The sequence below is a fragment of the Ornithodoros turicata genome, chromosome 1, assembly GCF_037126465.1.
Source record: "Ornithodoros turicata isolate Travis chromosome 1, ASM3712646v1, whole genome shotgun sequence".
In the NCBI taxonomy this organism is placed as follows: Eukaryota; Metazoa; Arthropoda; class Arachnida; order Ixodida; family Argasidae; genus Ornithodoros; species Ornithodoros turicata.
In genome coordinates, this window is record NC_088201.1 from 88,803,659 (window position 1) to 88,812,537 (window position 8,879).

The 8,879-nt window shown below is 45.2% G+C and overlaps 1 long non-coding RNA gene across 2 annotated transcripts; it reads left to right on the forward strand.

Moving 5' to 3' along the window:
• Positions 1 to 416: 416 nt before the first annotated feature.
• On the forward strand, positions 417 to 6,748 carry LOC135378447 (uncharacterized). 2 transcript variants are annotated; one of them, XR_010418390.1, is made up of 4 exons: positions 417 to 500; positions 876 to 1,130; positions 4,913 to 5,273; positions 6,409 to 6,748. It is a non-coding gene; the product is annotated as an uncharacterized LOC135378447 (long non-coding RNA). The 2 variants fall into 2 exon arrangements; XR_010418389.1 differs by having other exon boundaries at positions 4,913 to 6,748.
• Positions 6,749 to 8,879: the final 2,131 nt, after the last annotated feature.

The window sequence follows — 8,879 nt, forward strand, 5'->3', positions numbered from 1 at the left end:
GCCCATAGAAGTCCGCCATCGCATCGACGATTTGGCGCTAGCCAAGCCACGAGCGCGGCTAAGCCAGGACGAAGCCGGGATTGGTCAGGGTTTGCCGACCACAGGACCGCCGTGCCAGGGAAATTTAAAAAATTGTTTTCTTAAAAACTACGAACAAATGGGTGAAAATTTTTCACATGTATGCTCCCTGTGCGGAAACGAACGCACAGCCCAAGCATGGCTCCATTCTGTCGCAGTCGAAAATCGGCGGAGCTGAGCTTTAAAGGAAATTTAAAAAACGCGTGCAGCACCGCTTGAACTAAATGCAGACGACAGGATGCGTTGGGCTCACCAATATGGCGGCCGGTGACCACACTCCGCTCTGGTACAGTGGTTCTGGTATGCGGACATTCTCGAATATTCTGTACTGAGAAGTTGCAGCAGTTCCCGCAAGTGGTGCCGCGAGCGCGTTTTGAAAATGGCGAACTCCAGTGAGGAAGATAGACGAGCCACCCGGAAACGTAAGTTCCAGTTTTCAATTAATAGAAGCCAATTGAAATCGGAAATTTTACTGCAGCATTAACACTTGATAATTTCTTAACATGCTGACGTAAAAGCTTTGTCCGATTTTTTGTGTAAAAAGCGTGGAACTATCTAACTATTCCTTGTCAACTTGTTTTGTGTTTACGAAGTCTGCGCAGGATACCGATTTGAAACAGGCTACACCACACTGCGCATTGCACTGTATTGGTTGTGTGCGTGGTAATGTGCTCATACATGAAGATTTTCATGTGTTGAGGTTCACGACATTTTTACTTGGACGAGCACCAGAAATGTTGAGACAAAGTTAGACTTAAAAGTATCGTAACGTACCTTTGCTTATCCTTTTTGTCTAGAATGTATGACTCCTAAAATGAAGAAGACATGAACGAAATTCTTCAAACGCTGTGCTGTTCTGACATTTCTTGCGCCATCAGCGACGACGATGATCCAAAGCTGGCAGCCCCCGCCAGCTCTCTCACAGAACGAAGAACGGTGAAAACCAGGAACGAACGGCAACCCTAGAGCAGATGATCTCGTCAACAGAATCTCGGAACGAAAATGTCCATAACGAAAGTGGCAGGTTCATATGGAAGCGTCGACAATTTGAGGCAAGTAACGTACAAATAAATCGGATGGTGATGATGGCACTCACGCTGTGTGTCCACTTTCTGTGTGTAAGCGTACTGGGTTAACCAGTTCGACTTCGTCGAAACTCACATCTCTATTTTTTTCTTCATCACATCACCATCAGCACTCATGCTGTGTTGTGCCCGCTACTGAAACTAAGTAACGGAGTACTGCTACTCGCTACTTCACTGAAAAGTGGCGCAATCCTGACGTTGCCAAAAATTTGAAACTGTAACGGGATACCGTTACCAAATAAAAGTAACGCAAATACTTTTCTGCTACTTAACCAGGCCGTTCACACACGTCGTTGTCCAATCTATCTAGGGGATGGTGGGCTATTTAAATTCCTCCAATTTGCAAACGTGCAACATAAAATCATTGTTGCCAAATTTGGGGAAAAGTCGCTAAATTTAGCGGATTTCGGGTCTGTTTAGCGACAAAATTTTGTATTTGAGAATAGCAGATTTTTTGGTGACTTTCTGAGATGTTCAGCGACTTTTTAGCGACACAAATATTCCTTCATGAAGTCAGGAAGAATCGTTATTTTCCTGTCACATTTCAGTGGCCGACAAGCTATGGGGAAGAATAATATGAAATCGCGCCACTTTTTGCTGGCCTAATTGATCAGGGCCAATCACCTGTAACGGAGATCTCTCAGCGTGCAGGGGTGCTGTTTCGTTGTTTTTCTTCGCAGCGCTAGTTTCTTTGAGCTGCTTCCAGTTTGCCCCATTTCTGACGCGCCATGTGGCCTAGCGCTTTCCAAAAACCTCTTAAGTAACATCAGAAATACTGCAAGAGCTGGGTGATGCTGCCAGTATTCAAGGGATAACTTCGTTCAGTCAAAAACTGACACAAGGGTGCTATGCACCTATATTGCAAGCGTGAGATTTATGCGAGGTTGTCAGACAAGCAGGTCCCAAAAACACGAGAAGGCATCGGAACTTTTTGTAAGCAATAAACAAACAATGTTCAGTGCCTCCGGTGACAAAACGAGAAAAAGTTCTGCAGACGATGTTCAAAGTGCCGAATTTCATTTACTTTCTCTGATTCTTATCCACTCATGCCCATTTTTTCATGTTCTCTCTTGGCCATCCACTGCACTCATTCGCCGATCTTGGTAGGGCTGTCACCATATTGTTTCATAACATGCAACGAACAAAAAGGGCACAATAGCGGCAGCGACTTTCAGTTTCAGTTTTAGTGACTTTTCGGGGCGCCACTAGCGCCTTCCTGCGAATGAGATTTGGCAACACTGCATAAAATGCACCCCAAGTTATAACCAAGATAATTGAACCTCTGTATGCAAAAAGGAGTTAAGTAAAAAAATCCCATACCGAGAAAACTTCAAGTGAATATTTGGTAAAGTAATTGCAGCTGGGTTTCCTCGAATAACGCTGAACGATGGTGATGCCAGGTAGGGTGAAGTGATCTGTGCTTAGTGGAGCAGCCTGGATCAGGCTTATTGTGCTGCTAATCGAGCACAATCTTGAAAATGATGTGCTACATGACCAGCATAATATGACCTATTAACTTGGTGGGAACATTTTTTTTTTTTTTTCGATTACAACTCTCAGTAGCACTGCTGACACTGTCACATGAGGTATGAACAACATGTTTTTTGAGTGGAAGTCAACAACAACTTTATTTCAGGATGATGGGTGGGGAGTTTCATCGCCGGGGGCGATACTCTACCCCATTGCTGGAGGTGAAGCAGGGAATGAAGGAATGGGTCCCGTTACAATGAGGATCGAAGTCCTGTGGCATCCAAAAAGGCAAAGAGATCCTTGAGGACAGAGCGTTGGTGAGCTGGATGCGGCCAGGGGCCAAGCAATTTTGTGAGGGAGAGGGGACGGGAGTGTAGCTCGTTGAGGGAGGCGGAGAGTACGGAGCAGGAAGGGTGGTAGTGTGGGCAATGGAGAAGAATGTGCTCGAGATCTTCAACAGCACCGCAGTGACGGCAGTAAGTACTGTGGAAGTCGAAGTTCATTGTAGCAACATATAAGCTACACCATTTGTACTCGTGCGTAGAAAAGGGGCCTCATCCGACTGTCCATCTCATTGGCACACGTGCATTTACCATTTCTTACCCTGCTGTAGCAGGTCAATAAATTGCAATACGGTCCTAAATTTTCTTTGGCAGGTGCGTACTGGTATGTAGGGGCATTGTAGGGGCATGGCAGCAAAAATACTAAAAAGGGGATAAGTGGACTTATCAACTTATTTCATACAGAGGTTCAGTTGGTGTTGTTTCTGACATTAACAAAAGGCAGATTTAGAATTGGGTACCCATGCACTTTGGGGCCCCAAAGAAGTAAGTGGTCATCATGCCCAGAACCCAAACTGTATCATGCACAATGCGCAGGGTCGGCTCCTTATTTCTTTTGGGTCCCAAAGTGCATAGGTATGCTATTCTAAAACTGCCAGGGGCAGATTTGGGGGGGGGGGGGGGGGGGTCCGGATGTCCTGACCCCCCTCAATTTCAGTCATTACATCCAGTATCAATTGACCTTGTTAGTATAATAGCATGCTTTCCAAGGCAGGACCCCCCCCCCCCCCCCCCCCCCCCAGAAAAATCCTGGATCCGCCCCTGCTATTATGTGTGTAGGAACAACACTGCACTCACGATACCCATGTGTGTTCCACCGCTCCAGTACTTCAATGACTACTTCAATTACGAATTTTTCTAATAACGCAGCTGAAAAAATAAACATGTATAGCATGGCAAATCCTGGTAAACTGCTAACAGCCACACCACAAACAGTAAGGCAGCTATTAGGAGTGCAGCTCGTCATGGGATGCATTTCCTTTCCTGGCATTTGAATGTATTGGCAGGAGAATTTGGAATTCACTTTAACCACCAGTATCATACCAGGGGATGAATTTGTTTCACTCCATGTGAATCTTCACTTCGTGGGTATAAAAATTCCCCAGATTCATCCACAAGAAACGAGCTTTGGAAGATGCAGCCAGTAATCGCAGGTCTCCGCAATCAGTGCCTTGAAGTTGAATGACACTCTCAAGATTATTCAACTGATGAACAAATGATGCCATTCACCAATAGGGCACCACTGCACCAATATGTTCGTGGGGAGGTCTAGTCGGGTTTAACAATGTCTCGAGGTCTGGTAATGGACTTTGAGGTCTGCCAAGGAAAGCACATAACATTTGAGCAACCTCTTTGGGGCTCAGGGCTGTTGTTTTGAGACTTGTTGGTACACTCCCCGTTGCGTCTTTTGTCTACTTTGACAGGTATTTTACTATACTGCTTCTCTTGGTGAAGTTGGTGGAAAAAGGATAAACGGAACAGAAAAAATGATGACAAACACAGTGAAAGATGTCCATATGAGGGATGACAAGCACATGAGGCAGGGGAAGTATGATGTGTTCTGACAAAGATATGGAAGTGTTGTCATGGTCAAATGGAAAGATAGTAAAGCAGTGACACTATGACACTAGCTTCAACCTGCTCAGGAGGTCACCCAGTAGAGTGTGTAAAGCGACGGAGCAAAAGTGAGAAATGCTGCGTTAATGTGCCATCTCCGGCCATTGTTAAAAAATACAGTGTTTCAGTGGGAGGTGTTGATATTTGTGACCAGATTTTGAAATATTACAGGATCTCTGTAAACTTGCACAGGGACCCTCAAAGTTGCTCTGCGCTTTGTTGACTTGGCAGCAGTGAACAGTTGGCTAATGCACAGGGAGCATTGTAGAAAAAAAAAAAAAAACAGATGGCTGTGGCTGAACTTTTGCCTTGTGTTTACAGGGGCACTGATCATGGCTCCAGTGTCTGGTAGGATTCCAGACAATACAGTCAAGCTCCAGAGCACTGCAGTGCACAGGCCTGCGAAGCTGCCCGGAGCTGACGTAAGACGTGATGGTTTCGACCACTGGGCGACAGCAAATAGCCTAGCATCAGCCCACGTTTGTAGGCTTGAAGGTTGCAAGTATCATACCTGAACGAGATGTGACAAGTGCAATGTGTACTTGTGTTGAACCAGTGGAAAGAACTGTTTCAAGTACTTTCACATCTTCATAGATGTGCCAATAAAGACCCAGACAATACATAATGTCATAAACAGCGAGAATTAGCCGAGACAGGCCACAGATATGGATGACACAAACAGGTAAGCCTCCAACGCCCAGAACACATACACAGAACACATATGTGTTGGTCTGCTGTTCTCAGTTGGGTTGCAGTAAGTGCACGTTTAAGTTAAATGGTACATTACTCTGGCCATGTGCAATAATAGACATTGTGCATGACCAGAAGTGTGCGATATCTTCGTAAGTTCACATTACATGTTTTTCTTCAGAATTATACTGCATATAGCCTACTCTGATGTAATATTGTTTTAACGGCCAGCGCAAGCCTGAATGAGCTTTTATAATTAATCAGCGTAGTTTAATTAATACAAAATCAGTTCGTGGTCTTAATTAGAGATCAAAGCCCTGAGGTATAATCCACAAAAATGGAAACCACAGTGAACGTGTATGGTGCTCTACGACAAATGGAAAAATGCAAAAGTTCTGTGTGTCCTGTGAAGTTTTTTTTTTTTTTATAGCGTTAGGTTTCCCTCTCTGCTGTGTGCAATCTACCTCGATGCACTTGCTGCCGTTCTGCGGTCCGTGATGTACTCCCGCTCTCTAATGCAATGAAATCAAAAGTAAACACTACTTTGTCGTCGCTCCCAGAAGTTAATGTCTATGATGAACGGCGAGACAAGGAAGAAATAAAAATTCCATAATAGGCAAGCCTGAGCGATGGGCAAGACATGTAAACAAACACGAAGGCTCAAACGTCTTGCTGGTTTGAGCCTTCGTGTTTGTGTTTATTTACGTGTCTTGCCCATCGCTCAGGCTTGCCTATCATGGAATTTATCCACCAGCTAGCCTGCGTTTGCCTGTCGAAGAAATAAAAAGAAGCGTGACAGCGCCACTTTTCTTAGTAGTACAGCAGTACAAAGCAGGGGTGCACCACCCATTGAGGAACAGCCAGCCAGCAGACTGAGAGAGAGTGAGACAGCGAGGGAGGGATGAAAAAGCGGCCACACGTAAAATTGAACTCGGCGGGACGCACACCAGTTTTGTGTTATTGTCCCTTTTCATACTGCGGGAACGAAGGTCGCTCCAGGTTCCATTTTTGCGGATTGCAAGACCTCAAGGTTCTGCTTTACAAACTCTCTGGTTTAAACCATCAGTCCAGTTTTATTCATTATTTTGAAAGCCCATTAAAGCCCCAGGACAGGTTTCGTCTTTCAGACGTATGGAAAATTTGGTTGGCTGAAGAGTGGGAAAGAAGAATCAGTGACAAACCAAAATAACAGGAAAACGAGCTGTCTGGACCAGCCCGCTTTGTGAGGCGCTCTCCGTGCGTTATCGCTATCTCTGAATGACACGGCAGCGTCTGTCGCCTGCGAAGAAAACATTTCTGTGACCTGATCGGGGGTTTACAAGTATTTCTACGAAGGCGGCATTCGCCCATTACAAACTATGGCTACAGTGTGTACCGGTTGCCTTGTTCGTACATTGTTGTATTGAGTCGTAGGGTCATGGCGAAGAAAATATAAGATGATTGAAAAATAAATTGTATACAAATTCATGAAGATAGAGAAGCTTCTTTGGGAAAGAAACTAAATAAATTGAAGAAATGGTGTTTTGATAATGGGATCATGCCATTCAATTGCAGCGTACCTTTCGACTTCAGCAAGTTTCAGTACATCAGAAGTTATCAAATCCTAGCTTAGCAATGTGATGTCACTTGTTCGAAGAGCTGCTGCAATTGGCTTGTCATAATTTTGGGGCTGTTATCATGAATACCATCATATCTCCTGAAACTCGTTTTTGTCTCTTTGTCATTGTAGGTTTTTAATAAATTAATAACCCAATACTGGTACTAATGTGCATGAACCCATCTTATGAATACCGCAGATTACAGTTCTTTTGGACTGTAAGGTAGGTGATTGGCGATTCTGAGTATGCAATAATAGCACGATTGCTGTAATGACTGTAAAGTAAGCGTGTGGGAGAGGAAGCACGACTAATACATAGAAATGACCCAGTATGCTACAGCTGCTTGTGCTGTTACCAAAGAAAATTGATCACGAGTGGCGACGATGAAGTTTAGGAATGCAGAAGGGACAATACATCCTGGTTCATAGTGATACATCAACTTTACATAGTCGTATATAGCCCTGTTCAACCTCCCCCCGTGGTCTTCTAAGGGAACTGTGTCGACATGTGTCTGACAGCGTCTGAGGAAAAACCCCAGACTGCACAGCCGGCACCGGGATTTGAACCCGGGTACCTCCTAGTCTCGACGTGACATGGCCAGCAGGCTAACCACTCAGCCGCGTGAGCTGAGTCGGCCCAGGACGCACATTCCTCCAGAAGGTTAGTCGTGACGTTGCCCATCTCTGTGAGGCCGACACCGGCGAGCTCTTTCAGCCGTACCACCATGCGCCGTGATCCACGGCCATTTTTGTGTGAGGAAGAAGAAGCGGAAGTAGGTGGTGCAGAGCAAGAGGTGTGCTGGTATTTCCTCTGCCGAGCGTGCGTTGCTGAAGAAACAAATGCACGTACTGAGGGATGCCTAAGACCCTTTCTGAAGAACCTTGGCCTCCGAGAACGATATTAAAAAGTGTTTTGGAGCTCCCTGTCAAATCCGTGACTGTGACGGGATGCAGGTCATCTTCAAAGGAAAGCCGTGATGTTGGGAGAGCTGGCGTTGTTTTCGTCGGGCGAGAAATGATTACACTATAGCCTCGTTTACATGAACCCGACAGGAGCAGGTCGAGTTGACTAGCTGGGTGAGCCGAATTCGACTCAACGCTGTTTACATGAACTCGTTCCAACCAAGGCGATCGTAGCGGCGCATAGCGAGTCGAGTCAACCCTGCCCCTGCTTTGGGGTTGACGCGACGCGACGCTGGGTCAACACGACCTGACAGCGTTTACGTAAGCGAGACGAACGCGGCAAGGCAACAGTACCTGCTCCTATTGAGCTTACGTAAACACTGCTAATGTCTTGCAGAGATTAATGGAAACTAGCCCATCGTGCCGTACGTTCCCCGCAAGTGGGTGCAGTGAAGTCTAATCGGTCACAGACCATCAAGGCTAGGGGACTCAAGCTGAAATCGAGTCGCTGACTGCATTAACCTTGGCCGACGACATGAAGGGACTGGATAGAAAAGAAATTACGGTAACCGTAGAAAAATATCCGAACAAAAAATATGCAAAAAAAGAAAGGAAGAAACGGGAGCGGTGTAGTTATTGGGCACTCGGTGTATGTACAATTAATGACCGAAAAACTCTGCCCGTCCGTGTTTCTTCGCGTTTGTTACCATGTTACTCAACCAACACGATCTACATCTTCTCGCACTTCTGACAAACTTCACTTGACACACCAACAGAAATAAATAAGGTGCCTTTCCATATCGGGCACTGAAAATTTTAAATGCGTTTCAAGTTCTTCGTATGTAGTTCTTCACAAACGGTTATCCCGCAACGTTCAGGAGCACTGAAATTGTTTATTTACACACTGTAGCATCGTTGCCTTTTGCTTACATTTTCAACGTGAGAGAGAGAAAAAGTCAGAGAACGAGCAATATTTAAAACTTAATACAATGACCTTTGTACATAACTGTTCTACTTCTATTTTTCTTTTTTTTTTTCTCTGCGTCTCTGTGATCCATACAGTTTTTGGTAGATGATATCCGGAGAGGCTGCCGTTAT